A 17,383-nucleotide genomic window follows, 5' to 3' on the forward strand; every position below is an offset into this window, starting at 1 on the left:
GACAGATAGGTGGATGGACAGAGACAGATAGATAGATATATAGATAGATAGATAGACTGACAGAAAGATGCACGAATAGCTAGATAGATTGGCAGATGCATAGATGAATGGGAAAATGGACTGGAAGACAGATGGATAGACAGAACGATGGATAAAACAGCAGATACTTTTTAAAATTTCTGTAGAACAGTACAGGCACCTCAAGAACCCGACACTCTGAGGTCTTTGTTAATCCTAAGGTGGAGCAAATTTTAAAGAACCTTTCTTTTTAGGAGTGTGCATACAGGAGAATTCCTCAACAAAGGCACTTGACTCACAATGCCAGCCAGGTCAAATAAAGCGGGTAAATATACACTTGAGAGGTCAGTCCAGTTGTTGTTTTACAGTGTGTGTGTGGTCTAGCCTCCATTATGCCCTGATAAACTGATGGCTGTTGCTCTGCTGGGTTCTAGTGTGTGCTAATAAAAAGCACTTTAATGGACATCGCCCCTCCCTTCCACCTCTGCGTCCATTCTTTTCCCATCCATACTGGCACACTTCTGCATTCACTGCTGCTTACTACTCAAGAGAATGAGAGAATAAATTTTACTGCCTCAATCCATCACACACCCGGTCAACCCCCCCATCTGCCACACTTCTGCTGATCACAAAATGAACCATACTGTCCTTTCCTCCCTGTTCTTTCTAATATCACACAGCATTAACCTCTGATAAAATACAAGAAGATTGAAATGGCTAGATGGACACAGAGGGGCTTCTGACAACTGAAATTCCCTTTCACAAAATCGTGAAAACGTGTAGATTTAATGAGTGTTCATCACCTTGGCAAGGGATGACATAGATAGGTAGACAGATAGACAGACAGATAGAGAGATAGATAGATAGATAGATAGTTTCAGATTTTCTGATTTATCACTTTAGTTTGAACATTGCTTCATTAGCTAAAAGTAGGTGAACACTTTGAGACAGAATGTAAAAATCAATTTTACAGCCTTCCTCTTATATATGTAAATTTTTACTTTGGATCGGAAAAAGGGAAAGTTAATTGCAGCAGTGTCTCCAGCGGCACACTCCACACTTTCCCATCTCTCTTATTACTTAAGAGGAAACTTTTGCATATTACTGCTCTTCAGAGCCCCCGCTGTGGCACACTTCTGCAATTACTTCTGTCTACTTTTCTTTTGATTAATCAAAATGGTACATACTTTGTTCTAATGGAAACAAATAGAATAGTTTCACAATGAGATTTCACATAAAATAGCTCAAATAACAAGAATTACAGATTCTTGATAAAAATAAATATTATCATGCAGCAATTTTGTACCACAAGTGAAAACTCAGAACTTCTACAAACTCAAATTACATTTTTTTTTTTTTTGAAAAGTGTACCTAATTCTCGTTGTTTGCAGTTTTTTACTTCCATGTCACTTCCAAGGAATATAGCTGTTCATATTTCCTAAGAAAGAAAACAAAAATGTTATTATTAATGCATACTATTACATTTTACAAATAAAAATATACAGTTATGTTAAAAAATGACCTATGAGCAATGCTTTATTACAGTTCTTTGGGGTATGGAGATGCCACACTGTAAAAAACAATTTGTTGAATCAACTTAAAATAATTTGTAACCTGGCTGCCTTAAAATTTTAAGTTTAGTAAACTCAAAAAAAGTTTATTCAACTTTAAATGTTAAATTATAGTAAGTGACAACTTAGATATTTGAGTTGAATCAACTTAAAATTTTAAGGCAGCTGGGTTACTTACCCATCTGTTAAGTTTAGCAAACACAAATATCTAAGTTGTTACTTAGTACAACTTAACATTTCAAGTTGAATAAACTTATTTTAGTTGACTGAACATAAAATTTGAAGGCAGCAGGGTAACAAATTATTTTAAGCTGACTCAACAAATTGTGTTTTTTATTTTTTACAGTGCATATGACAACATTCATTTATATAACAAACAAACAAACAAAAAATCTGTGCACAACAATTTGTAATACAACTAATGAATATAGAGAAGTCAGATTACAATGAGATTTTACATAAAATAGCTCAAATAACAAGAATAACAGATTAATTTAGTAAATATATAGCAAAAGTGAGATTACAGATAAGATTTTATATAGCTCACATAACTAGAATAACAATATATAGCAAAAGTAGTGTTGTATTAGAAATGTTTTATAGTGCATTTTGATGAGAAAATCAAATGTCGTGGGTTAAAATAAGTTTCTTAAGCGAATGCAGTTTTCTTATAGTCTTTTCTGAATTCCTAGAAAGCAAAAGGAAACAGTATGCTGCCATATGGCTGCACAGCACCATAGAGGGTTAAAGAAAAGAAACAGAGAGTTTTATTGCTTCTTTTCTTTCTTGACAGTCCAGAGCCATGTTACAATAGCTTTTGCCTCTCTGTCTATTTCTCTTTCTCCCATCACTCCTCTATCGGTCGTTTTTTTCCTCTCTAGCTGTCAGTACTGATACGGATTTAAAAAATAGCAAAAAATTGTCAGAGCCTTCCTCCCAAAATTCAACACTTCCTTACATTTCTAAACCGCAGGCATTAAGTCTCGAGAATGAATCCTATCAGCATCATTACAAACTCAGATCCACCGTTTTTTCACAATGACACCCATTGAAATGACCTTATAAAGAATGGCACATTCTATTTTCCACCTTCAACACATCACTTAAAAGTTGGAGATCAATTTTACAGCTTCCTTCTTTCCATCTGCCCCTTCATACCCTTTCACTCATCTACTCTTTGTAAAGAGGCAGAAAATCCATTTGAAAGGTCTTCCCCAAAATGACCGTCCCTTTTACAGAGCCTTTAAAGAGGGAAGAGAATCGATTTAGAAACTCCACCTCTTCTCCAACCATGGCACATGTCAAACTTCTGCTCTTCTCTGCTCTAGTTTTTTTTTTTTTACTTCAACTTTACAATCCCTCTTCAACCAAAAAAAAAACAAGAGGCACAAGCCGACATCCATCACTATTGTTTCATCCCTCCACCTCAAGAAAAGCTTCAGAGAGATCAATAAAATCCTCTCAATGGTCATTCACAGACACACACACACTCCCACACACCATGGCAATCTGCTGTGGTACAAGACCATCAGTAAAACACCCTCGCAACATTACCATACAGGTGCTCTGTCCCTGTGTAAGGCACACTTCTCCTCTGATCTGTTCAATGTGTGTGTTGAAGAGAATTGGGGTCATTGTTTTAAATAAGAGCTTTCGGAGACAATTCAACACCTTCTTTTGGTATTTCAGCAGCACCTGTTACACCATTGTGGACGAGATTCATCCTGTTTGTTTATACAGACACTTTCTTCATTTCAAAATAATACAATGGTAAATATTTCAGGGCTACTTGACAAAAAAATGAAAACATCTGACAAAAAAATAAATCTACCAACCAGTTTCATGCCGTTAGCATGCAGAAAAAAACAGTGCAAACGGGCCGTGATGTCTGATTTTTTTAATGAGTCAGTCAAAAAGACTCAGGGAACTCATTTATGAAATTCGACACTCAGACACATGAGAAAATTTACATCTTGTTCCCTCTTTTGGTCTGTAAGACTTGTGCCTCTATTATGCAATTTTTAAGGTTCCTAATAGTTTTGGGAGTCTCCTACAATGGATTTACATGCAAAAATAAAAAAAAGTTCAAAAATTCAGTCTCTGGGATTCAAATTACTAACGACTCATTTAGGCTGTTCACATCTGATTCTTTCTTTTGGGAGACAATAACTTTGTTTATCATGCATTTTCGGCTTTACAAATTTGCAGGTCATTTGCATTCACATACAGCTATTACACACTGTATGAAAGGCAATATTTGAAATGACACAATATAGGCACTTTGAATCCTGCTGCTTGATAAAAAAATACCATTATCTGACCTGAAAGAACTTGCAGTGTTGTTATAGCTCACAAAAAAAAACAAAAAAAAAAAAAAAAAAAAAAAACATTTTCAGAAATTAAAATAAAGCTGAAATAAAATATAAATATTAGACGATTCTTTTTTTTTTTTAAAAAATTAGTGCTGGGCAATGAGTAATCGCATCCAAAATAAAAGTTTTTGTTTATATAATATATGTGTGTGTACTGTGTATATTTTATATGTATATATATATATATATATATATATATATACACACAGTATATATTTTGAAAATATTTACATGTATTTACATATTTATATATTTATTTTCATACAGTTTAAATTACATAAAAATATATTTAATATATAAACAAAACATTTTTCTTAAATATATGTGTATCTTTCATATGTGTGTGTGTGTGTGTGTGTGTGTGTGTGTGTATATATATACAGACAAACATACAGTATATATTTAGAAAATATTTACATGTATTTACATATTTATATATTTATTTTCATACAATTTATATTATATAAAAATATATTTAATATATAAACATAACATTTTTCTTAAATATATACATGCATACAAGCATAAAAAAACACAGTACACACACATATTATGCACACAAAAACTTTAATTTTGGATGTGATTATTCATGATTAATCATTGCCCAGCACTTAAAAAAAGTAAACAAAATTATACAAAAATATGAAATATATAAATGTACTGAAACAAATAAGTTTAAGTACTAAAATTACTAAAACTGCAATAAAAATAAAGTTAAACAGTAATATTTAAAAAGTAAAGACTAAAATGACAGAAGCACACACCAAAATTACTAAGACTTAACCTAAAACCTAAAACAGAGTGCTGTCTAATTGATTGACAGTTGATTGACAAAACTGCTTTTTTGATGACAGTTGTGGCTAATAGCCAGTTACCTCCTTTTTATGGTGGTAACAATATCTGTATCACCTACAGTATTTTTGTGGTTACCATGGAAATTTTTTGTTAGGGTTGGATACTTAACAAAAAAATACTATATGATATGATTTCAAGGCATCTTTCGGCTCAGTGTGCCTCACAGCACTGCAAAACATATGAAGTTTCATAAGCCGTACACAGTTACACCTTAATTATCAGAGCGAGACCCGATGCACAGATCCCATCTCTCCATCTTTATCTCTGGCCTGGAGGAGCTCAAGTCTAGATATGTCTACCAGCGAACACAAAGAGTTAAGATTTCACCTTCAAATGCAGAATTTGCATGTAATACTGACTTACGTCAACCAAATAAACCTGCTGAATGTATACATAGGCTGTGTGGAAGATTTTTCTTGAGGTTTTAGGTTTACTGCCTGAACTGGTAGCTTCAGAATCCTGTGGAACGGTGCAGAAAAGGATTATGTGTGTGTGTGCGTGTGTGGCTTTTCTCAGAGATGGAGGCAGATTCTCAGAGACCACAAGCCCTAAACATATCTGCAGGCCAGATGCTAACCACTCCATCTTTCCCTCCTCTCTTTCTCTCTCTGCTGAAGCGTTTCTGTGAATGCTGTTCATTAACAGCATCACAATACTCCCACATACTAAGGCAACTGTAATGCAAAATGTTGGCATAAGTGTTATACACATCCCCTGTAATGATTGATTTTTTGTCCCACGTGTAAAGCTCTTCAGCATCGCGATGTTGGATTGCTTGTCTGAATAGCCAGTGAATATGATTAAGTGTGCGGTTTGACTGTGTGCATTCAGGAAATGACACAGTCGGTTTCTAATTAGTATTGTGCACAGAAGAGCTGTGATGCTGCACATTTCCACTCCATCCACAACTGTTTTGCTGAATTAGGATGTCATTGGTTTGGAAAGGAAAGTCTCTATGCATCCAAAGGTACATACAGTATGTGCGCGAGGATATAAGTGAATTTATGAGTTCATACCACCCACACACAATACAGCGGAATAGAATTTCCTCCGACTGGGGAACGGAGAGTGTTGGAGAGAAAAGAGAGGAGGATTCTGTGAAGATATGAAAGAGATATAGTTTCAGGCTAACTGCTCTCCATGCCAGCAGAGCCCACTGCCTGTTGTTTCCATGGCGCATCGAATATCATCAACCTTTTATTGATGTGAATCTGCACACAAATAAACACCTTCCACCTCACAGATATTTTCAATATTGCAAAGACAGTTCGGCATACATTTATGATTCAGTCATCCTCATATAATACAAAAACATTAGGGCTGACAATAGAATAAATAAGTTAACAAGATCTGAAGCAGATTATAAGGTAGCCAAAATTATATATATATATATATATATATATAATTGAGTTAAATGGTTAATATAAAAAATAATAACAAAAACACAGCAAAAGCAGTAATATTGTGAAATATTTGTATTATTTATAATAACTGCTTTTTATGTGAATATATTTTAAAAAAGAATTTATTTCTGTGCATCATTACTCCAGTCTTTAGTGTCACATGATCTTTCAGAAATCATTCTAATATGCTGATTTGCGGTTCAAGAAACATTTTTATTAATATTAATATCAATATTTAAAACAGTAGAGTACATTTTTTCAGGATTCTTTGATGAATAGAAACATCCAAAGATTAGCATTATACACTACACCATTCAAAAGCTTGGAGTCAGTATATATATATATATATATATATATATATATATATATTTTTTTTTTTGATTTTTTTGAAAACAGTTATTTTAAATAGTACAAATATTTCAAAATTAATTAAAACATTTTTTGCCATACTTTGGATCAAATAAATGCAGTCTTGGTGAGTAGAAGAGACTTATTAAAAAAAATATTTCACAAAAAGTACTGTTCAACTTTTGACTGGTAGCATGTATATCTCTCTCTCTCTATATATACAACTCTTTCTGGCACTCGAATCTGATTGGCTGAGAAGAGTGCAATATCCTAGTGCAATATCCTAGTGATATCCTTTTTAACATTTTTAATCACTCCGTTTGCGGTCTTTCTCACAGAAAGTGTCATGGCGGAAACCCAAATTCACTACAATTTTATAAATAATACTGTTTTTGTGTCAGGGAATGTAGTTTTAAAAGTTTTTGGGGTGAAAATGTACTTGTTTAGACTTCAAATATGCAGTTTGTTAATAAAGATAACATCTATTTAAAAATGTCCAATAATGTTTTATTGTGAATATGATATTGAGCTGAAGAATGAATGCTGTATCAGATGTAGGAAATCACGCTCGTTCAGTCCATCTCTCTCTCATAATACTCTACTCCACATAATACAGTGAGCTTTTTATACAGTAATACAATAAGATTTCAATGAAGCAACTCAATGTTCCTTCGTTACTAGTTCTAAAGTAACATTTTTGAATTAGTAACGGAGGCTTGGGCTCAGCTGTTAAATTGTCAACTTGAGATTTGAATACATGGTGGAAGGAAGCAGTTTACAGAAAAGAGGGTTTTTAAAGACGCTTCATTGTTTCTTGTAGTTACACACTTGTGCCGTCGTACCATTGTATAAATGCAATATCACACTCATAGCCATGTGATATGGCTGTATATTGGCACGCTGTGTTCACCTACCTATCACAGCCATGTCACATGGCTACTCGTGTGATATTACTCATTTATATATAGCTGGGTTTGCTTTAAAATAGATTTGTCACACAGAAAGCCTTTCTCAGTCGTTTAACGGCAAATCTGATTCCGGGTTATGGATTGTGTAACAGTTTATTCTCATAACTACACTTTAGCATCATTCGTCCTGTGATTTCTTTGCTGCTTACAATGTAGTAAGTTCCTCAAAATAATCCAGGCCTACACATGCAAGCACACACACAAATACTGCTGCGTCGGAGGGAACTTTCCCGCGACGCCACCATTTTGGCTTTCCTGCGCTGCGTTTTTGTAGAAAGCTCAACGGGCCTCTGCATTTAAAATACTGCCCACAGAGTCAGTCAGCAGACAGCCAACCGCATGACAAACACACAGGCCTTCTTCTGCACGCACAACTATTCACTACCTGTACTCCATACATGCAGTAAATATGAGTAATACACAGAACAGGAAAATCCAGCCAGCGTGATCCACACCTGAACTGCACAGAACAATCACCTACTGTGTCTAAATTACATCCTGAATTACACTACATCAAAACAACATAACCCAGGGTAAGATTTATTGCGCACAGTTAGTTTTTTTTAACAACGTTGCAACATCATTTCATAATCAACACTCTCTCAGAGGTTTCTCTTAAAGTTAGTAGATCTGTTTTAAATATTAAATTGTTAAATGGTTAATTTTTTTCTAAATATTGTTTTAATGCCTTTTTTAAAGCAAACCTGAGCACAGTTTGAGATCTTTTCTGAAACTCGAGTTGCAACACATGAGATTACTGAGGCCTTCATCTCATGAGAAATATCTGAGAAGCCGGAGACTTTAGCAAAACATTTGCTTTCCTTTCGGTCTCATTGCAAAAAGTGAGCTTGTTTCTCTCTTAAAACCAAACCAACACACTTAAAATGTAATAAAGACTGACGTTTTTTACATTATTAGTATATCGTTCTCTCCAGAAATCAGTGAAATTAAACAAGGTATCGGACCACGCTGAAAGAGCTAGAGCTATCGCCCGCCTACAGGGAGAAATTCTGCCTGGAAGCAGGACCAGAGCAAGTTTGGCCTTGTGACATGATAACTGCAGTCAGGAATGAAGGTGGGACATCTGATTCCAGATCAGGCCTTCGGGACACCCTTAGGGTCAGATGTAGTCAAGCTGAACAGACTCGGGGGTCTCTGTGGGGGTTCGAGGTCTCACTCTTACACCTTAGAACACTTAGTTTTAATTACTGCTGCTAAACACTCTCAGCTGTCACACACACTGAAACGCAGACACATACATCAACACGAGGACACACACTTTTGCAGTAAGACGAGTCTAAAACAGCAGCGATCTGACATGAAAGTAAGCAGCATTGGAATCATGTTGCATAAATATTGTGTTTATTTCAATTTGATAGCACAACAGCACGGATGTAAGGAAGCCCACTTCTGCCGCTGGATGGAAAAACAGAGAGAAAAGGGTAACGGAATCTTTTATTTCACAATTCTGACTTCTCTTGCCATTCTGAGAAAAAACAACAACAACAGTATGCAAGATAGTACTTGGGAGATATAAACTTGCAATTATGAGAAATAATTAGAGCTGCGAGCTGTGCAATTCTGAGAAAAAAGCAAAACGAGAGATTTTAGACTTTTTTTCTTGCAATTCTGAGTTTACATCTCATAATTTTGACTTTTCTTCTTACTTTTCTACCAGTTTATATCTTACAAATTCTAAAAATATTAAAATGTATTTTGAAAAAAGTTAGAATTGTGAGATACAAACCCAGAATTGGAAGAAAAAAGTCTGAATTGTAAGACATAAGCTTAAAATTGTGAGATATAAACTCACAATTCTGAAAACAAAACAAAACAAAACAAAACAAAACATCAGAACTGTGAGATGTGAATTTGCAAGTGTGACCCTCATTTGTGACTTTTGATCTTGCAATTCTGAAGAAATTATCAGATTTGCAAGAAAATTTTGAATTGTGAGAAATAAACAGAACTATGAGAAAAACCCAGAATTGTCAGAAAAAAAGCCAGAATTGTGATTTGAAACCCAGAACTGTGATAAAAAAAAATCTGAATTGTGAGATATAAACACAGAATTGCAAGAAAAAAGTCTGAATTGCGAGATATAAGCTTAGAATAGTGAAATATAAAATCAAATAAAAATAAATATAAAAAACAGAACTGTGAGATGATAATTTGCAGTTGCAAGTTTATAATAGAGGACTTCTCAGGTCGTAAAATCGACCCGACCGAGACCTAAGGCCGCTATTACCGAACTGGACCCGTGTCCGAGGGAATCGTAGAAGTTTTGGGTTTAAAACCTTGGGTTTTCGGATCCAAGTGGACCCGTGGATCTTGCATTTCTCATGAATTCTCAGATTTGCCAGAAAAAAAAACTGAAATGTGAGATATAAACCCAGAAATGTGTTAAAAAAAACCCAGAATTGCAATAAAAAGTCTGAATTGTGAGATATAAGCTTAGAATTATGATATATAAAATCACAATTCTGAAAAAAATATAACCCTCATTTATGACTTTTGATCTTGCAGTTCTCAAGAATTCTCAGATTTGCGAGAAAAAGGTCTGTATTGTAAGATATAAAAAAGTCTAAATTGTGAGAGAGTGAGATATAAACTCAGATAGGTGAAAAAAGCCAGAATTGTGCGAAAAAATCTATTATTGTGAGATATAAACCCAGAATTGTGAAAAAAAGCCAGTATTCTAAGATGTAATACAGGATTGAATGAAAAATGTCAGAATTGTGAGACATAAACTGAAAATTGCAAAAAAAAAAAAAGCCAGAATTATGACATATAAACCCAGAATTGTGAGTAAAAATCCAGAATTGTGAGACATAAACCCAGAATTGCAAAAAAAAAAAAAAAAAGCCAGAACTTTGGGATACAAACCCAGAACTGTGAGAAAAAAAAATGTTAATTTGAGTTTATAACTCTCAGTTGCGACATTTGATCTTGCAGTTCTCAAGAATTCTCAGATTTGCAAAAAAAAAGTCTGTATTGCAAGATATAAATTCAGAATTGCGAGAAAAAAAGTCTAAATTGTGAGAGAGTGAGATATAAACCCAGCATTGTGAGGAAAAAAATGGTAGAATTGTGAGATATAAACTCAAAATTGTGAAAAAAGCCAGAATTGTGAAACATAAACCCAGAATTGTGCGTAAAAAACATAATTGTGAGATATAAACTCAGACTTGCAAGAAAAAAAGTCTGAATTGTAAGATATAAACCCAGAATTACGAAAAAAGCCAGAAGTGTCAAATATAAACCCAAAACTGTGAGAAAAAAAGTCGTAATTGTAAGATATAAGCTTTAGCATAGCATTATGAAAAAAAATCTGGAAAAAAAAAAAAATCGGAATTGAGAGATGTTAATTTGCAATTGCGAGTTCATAACCCTGATTTGCAACATTTGATTTTGTGAAATATAAACCCAGAACTGGGAGAAAAAAGTCAGAACTGTGAGATAAAAAGTTGCTATTACTTTTATTATTATTATTATTATTTGAATCCTGTGGTGGAAATAAGCTTCCATATGGATGTAAACTATCTCAGAGCAAAGCAAATCTAAAAAACATTTGAACTTGTTAAAAGAAGGAAACATTCATTCTTACTGGAACTGGCATAAACCAAGAAAATTGAATTTCTGATGTGCAAACAAAAGCGCACACAATGGATACGCATGCACACACACTTGGGCCAAGTATGTCCTCATCCCATTTCAGCAAACACAAGAATACGTGTGTGAGTTTGTCCTCTCAGACGAGACCACAGTCTTACACAGTTTCCAAGCTCAGCGTCTCCAGAGTGTCAGCACGGTCAAATCTCTCTCTCACCATATCCATTTTTCTCTTGCTCCATGTCTCTTTCATTTTTCAGTCTCACTTTTTTGGCTCTGTCTATTTCCAATCTGTCTTTTCTCTTTATAATTTATTCCAGCTCTGCTGTTTCTGCTGATTAGCCAAAGACCATATTAAATCAAAAATGGAGGGGAACATAACTGGTCTTCATTCAGAAAATTCCTCAAACTATCAAGACTTTTTTTTGTCTATACCCTATATTAAGGTCAGATTGTGGTCTATGTTGTCAAGAGAATTTTATTTCATAATTATCAGTGAAAGTTCCAGTATATTGGCCAATACTGTGATTTTATATAGATATATTGTTTATGTTTTTGTGGAGTCTTGGAGGTGTAATGGTCTGAAGATTACAATCAGTTTAAATAGTCTAATTTAAAAACTGGATTTCTTGAAAACAATGGTTTGGAATTTAATTACTATTATAAAAATACATGCAGAAGCAGTTGGGTTTCATTATAATAATAATGGAAAAAAATAGTTTGATGTAGAATAATTCAATATAATAGTAATAATAATAATATAATAATAATTACTCTAAAAACTAAAACTCTTGGGAAAAAAGTGATTAATTAAAAAATGCAGACAGTTTTGTTTTAAAATAATAACACTAATAATATAAAATTAATATTTAAATAGTTGTAAAAAATTATATACATTATAATTTAAACAATTTTTAAATGTTTTAAATTATAACACTTATAACTTATTACAGGTGTATTTTGAAAAACAATTTAGATAATTAAAAAGAAAATATTTTAGTATTTTTTTAGCTTACAAATCAGAGAGAAAATCTGAGAGAAACTTTAAAGCATTAGTAGCAAATGGTTTTAACATTTATTTTTTACAAACTGTATAAAACCAACATGAATATAAATATTATGTCCAAAAACTCAATCCATATTTGAAACTATTTTTTAATGACTTTTTTTCCCTCCATCATCTTGATTCAACAACCTTGTCATTGATTCAAATGCGTGTTTTATGGTTACATCTACGTGTGTGTTCATCAAAACCAGCACAGTCTAGTTTTGTCATGTCACATCTTATCACTCACTTGCAGTTTAGACAAGGTCTAAGCTTACAGTCTGAACTTCTGGCAGATGTTCCTTAAATCATGGACACTGCAAAAATGCTGCCTATTATAAAAGCAAAAATAACATTAGTGAGAGCCTGCCAACTCGTCATTGAACTGAGATGATGCTCTCTCCATTTCCACAAGCCATTAACCACATACCATTTTCAAACCACATCAAACTTTATTGATATTACAGAGAATCCTCGAAAAAAGATGACCTGGCTAAATGCATTTTATGGGCTGGACGGGGCTGAGTGAAAACCCAGGAAGCCGATTGATTGCCAACACTTCGTTTAGGGGCAGCGCGTGATGTTTTCCCTGATTCACTATAGCTCGGTCCAGTGCTGTTTTAGAGGCATTTCCACAGGACTGACCTCATAGCGGGGGACACAGACAGGGCAAAGAGGAGCACAAGGCACTTAAACAAAACCACAACCATCAACTGCTATCAGTGAACTGAGGGCAAAATCAGGCCAATCTTCTCTTTTCTGTGATGCACTGAAATGACTTTTTAATGCACTGCATTTACACTACCAGTCAGCAGTCTGGCCAAACATACTTATTTTTGTATATTTGCACTATTAGTATAATACATAAACGGAAGTTGAACAAACTCATACTGATTGAAACTTAAAACTTATATTAATCTTATTTAAGCATCTATAACTCACTCATAATGACAGATGTGCTACACAAGTGCACTTTAAGGAAATGCAGCAATGAAATCATTGAACCTAACATGACATTTACAGTCTATGCAAAAAGCTTTGAATTGTTATTACACTAACAAAAACAGCTGATTTATTAATAATAACAGCAATAATAATAACAAATAACAATAATCAAAAAAAAAAAAAACAGTTCTGTTTAACATAAATGCTTAACTTTTAATATTAATATTTACTCTAATTTAAACATTGAAATTTTTGTAAAAAAAAAAAAGTTTGGGATTTATTATTATTATTATTATTATTATTATTATTATTATTATTTAAAATTAATATTATTGTTTTCATATTATATAAATATAAATATATTTTATTAATATTAACTAATAATAATATTAATATTTACATACATAAATATTAGTATAATTTAAACCATTCAAACACTTTTATTTGGAAAAACAATTCAAATAAAATTCAATTTGGAAAAAAATTCAAACAAACAAACAAATAAATAAATAGTTCTATTTAAAAATACCTGTAATATAAATATTCAACTTTTAATATTAACATTTACTCTAATACTTAAATACTTGGGAAAAATGGTTTGGGATATTATTAAATTTTTGTAAATATATTATTATTTTATTATTATAATAATATAATATTATCAATATTTATATATATCAATACTTCTATAATTTAAACATATTTAAACACTTTCATTTTGAAAAGCAATTTACATAAATAAAAAGAACATATTTTATTACTTTTACCTCTTAATTATACCACTTGAGAACATGAATAATATACATAAATAGACAACATTAATAATAACAATAATAATAATAATAATGATAATAATAATAACAAGAATAATAATAACAGTTCTACGTAAAGAAGGTTCTGTGTAACATAAATATTTTACTATGTTATGTTAATATGAATATTAACTCTAATTTAAAAACAAAAAAAAAAAAAGGTTTGGGATTTTATTATTATTATTATTATTATTATTTAAAAATAATATTATTGTTTTAATATTATATAAAAATATATTTATTAACATTAATTAATAATGTGATCATAATGAATAAACTTAATAAATAAATGAGTAATAATATAGAACATATTTTATGACTTAGACCTCATATGTATACCACTTGCCAACATTAATAATATATATATAAACAGACAACTTTAATAAATAATATAATAAATAACATTATTATTTTTAAAAGATATTATTATTTTAATATTATAATAATATACTAATATTAATATTTAAATATATAGATTTTTGTATAATTTAAAATATATTTAAAAACTTTAATTTTGAAAAGATATTTAGATAAATAAAAAGAACATTTTATTACTTTTACCTTATAATTGTACTATTTGACAATATGAATAATATATATAAATAGACAACATTATTAATAATAATAACATTTAAATACATAAATATTTGTATAAATTAAAACATTTTAAGAATCTAGATAAATATTTAGATAAATATTTGTATAATTTAAAAGGTATTTGAACACAAGCAATTTAGATAAATAAAAGGAACATATTTTACTACTTTGATGTCATAATTATACCACTTGACAACATGAATACCAAAAATATGTCTTAAAAATGGACATGTGTTTTTTTTCTTTTCATCATCTTGATTTAACAACCTTGGCTTGCCACTGATTTACAGTCTGAACTTGTAGCAGATGTTCCTTAAATCATTTCTAAAATGTCTAAAAACATGAACATAAACATCATGTCTACAATGTGTAAAAACATGAATACAAATATAACGCAAATGGTATCATCGTTCTTAACAAACCATACAAAACCAACATGAATTGCATAAAAAACATTTAAGGTGCTCCAGCAATCAAAACACTGAACTTAACAGCGTTTTTACAGTCTATGCAAAAGGATTTGGATCGTTATTAAATGACAAGCAGTAGCATTACATGACAATTGTGCATAAAACACCTTAATCCTCCTTCAGCGTATCAGTCAATAGAGGGTCTTTGAGACATACTTCCAACAGGTATCAACATGTCAGCAGGTGAAATCCTCTGAACTAACAGCCCTGAGACCACTGGTATTTAAAAAAGAATTACCAACATAGACTAAGAATAATAGTTCGGGGAATGAAAATCCTTACGCAAACACAAACCAGAGGTGAGAGTGAGGAAACGAGCAAAAGAAAGAGAGCGAGAAGAATGAAGTACAAGTTACATAATTCATTATTCATGTAATTCAAAGCTGGAGAAAGTTCTATGTGGTCGCATTACGTACAGTACAGCGGCCTCAAATAGTATTTGGACACGTAAGCTACACTTGAACATGTCTTAGCACCACTGCATCAAATAATACAACGTCAAACCAAGAAACATTTAATTCAAATATACCACAAGGGCACTTTTCAAGCTAAATATTCACAAAATGAAGGAAAATGAAGTTTTAGTCATAAACAACATGTAGAAGTCACAGCTATGACAGAAGTAATTGCACACCATGGTTGACACGTTAAGGTGCGGTCATACTTTTGTCATTCAAACTAATGCACGCACAAGGTTTTTATCTTCTTCTACATACCAAAGTTCAAGTTTGGTGACCTATGAAATTGTACAACGAAACGCTGTTTGAACAACACGCAACTAAACGCCGCAAACTTTGCTCCTAATTTATTCTTACTACTGTAAATCTATATTAAATTACTATGGGATCTCCTTCGATGCTTTAAGAATCTTTACATTTAAAAATGATTTTGTTTCTTTATTTTAAAATATGTTTTATGATAATATATTTTAATGACAGTATATTTATTGAACACAAAATAATTATTTTATTTATTAAAATAACCAGAAAATAGTACAAACTTTGCTAAATTGATTTGAATTGTTTTTGAACAAACATTAACTAGACATTATTTAAAAAAACATTACATATATAAGTTTACTATGGCCCCCCTTGTCACCTTGTCATAATTTTATAAGACTTTTAAGCAAAATAAACAACTTGTATGATTTATTTTCACACAAAATCTGTTGCTCCATAAATTTGCAATACAAATATATATTTCTGCAATCATACACTTTGGGCACAGTGAAAAGCACATTTTTTTCTTACGGTGTGCCTTTAGCCTCATTGTACCCTATAATAAATGATCTGTGGGGTATTTTGAGCTGAAACTTCACAGACACATTCTGGGGACACCATGTTACATATTGTAAAAAGGGGTATAATAGGTCATTGGTGCATGAGATTACAAAAAAACATAAAAAACAAAAAATACACTACCAATACCATTCTTTTGTTTTTTACCATTTTTCATTCTTTAATTTCCCCCCCCTTTTTTTTTTAAAGAAATTAATACTTATCCAAATAATCTATCTCAAATAAATAGTTATTTTGAACTTTCTATTCTTCAAACAATTCTAAAACATGTATCGCCATTTCCTCAAAAACATTAAGCAGCACAACTGTTTTTAACATTGATAATAATTTCTTAAGCAACAAATTTGTTTCTTGAGCAGAAATCACATATTAGAATAATTTCTGAAGGATCATGTGACACTGAAAACTGGAATAATGATGCTGAACATTCAGTTTTGACATCACAGGATTATAAAATATAAAATCTATTTCTAAATTATTATTATTTAAATAAATAATAATATTTCACAATTCTACCAATTTTCTTTTTAATAAAATGCAGCCTTACTGACCACATTTTCAACATATTTATTAGGAAATGCTATAAAATTACTATTTCTACAGAAAGATGTAAAATATGTACTGCCTACTAGAACAGCCAGATCAGTGTGTGTTTTAGTAGTGTTCGTTCCACTTGTAAGCTCTACTTTATATACACCAGTAAGAAGCACAGTAATGAAGGAGATAATGTGGTTTTCTAAGCTGGGGAGCTGAAATCTGAGCTATAACAAAAGGAAAAGAACAAAACAACCTCTGTCAAAATATTGACAAAGCAGAGAATGGCAAAGTGATGAAACGCTGTAATCTCACTGTCACTCATGAAAGTAAAAAACATCCAGAGATGTAGACAAACACATTGTATCTCTGTCAGTCTTTGTCTTACCCGTTTGTGAAGGCAGAGCACAATGGCATCAGATGAAAGTGTGGAGCTGGTCTTGACAGGTTGGGCTGGTGTTCAGAGAACCGGAGGCCTTTAGGCCCCGAACACATGCTGGAAAACACTTCAACACAAATCATATCAAACCCAGGC

General features: G+C 32.0%; 1 long non-coding RNA gene across 1 annotated transcript in view; it reads right to left on the reverse strand.

The window, feature by feature from the left end:
• Positions 1-1,392: 1,392 nt before the first annotated feature.
• Positions 1,393-17,383, reverse strand: part of LOC127181492 (uncharacterized) — a 30,998-nt gene continuing 15,007 nt past the window's right edge. The window contains exon 4 of the long non-coding RNA XR_007829785.1: positions 1,393-1,456. This is a non-coding gene — a long non-coding RNA (uncharacterized LOC127181492). The remainder of the gene's footprint in view (positions 1,457-17,383) is intronic.

This window comes from Labeo rohita, chromosome 19 (assembly GCF_022985175.1).
Source record: "Labeo rohita strain BAU-BD-2019 chromosome 19, IGBB_LRoh.1.0, whole genome shotgun sequence".
Classification (NCBI taxonomy): domain Eukaryota; kingdom Metazoa; phylum Chordata; class Actinopteri; order Cypriniformes; family Cyprinidae; genus Labeo; species Labeo rohita.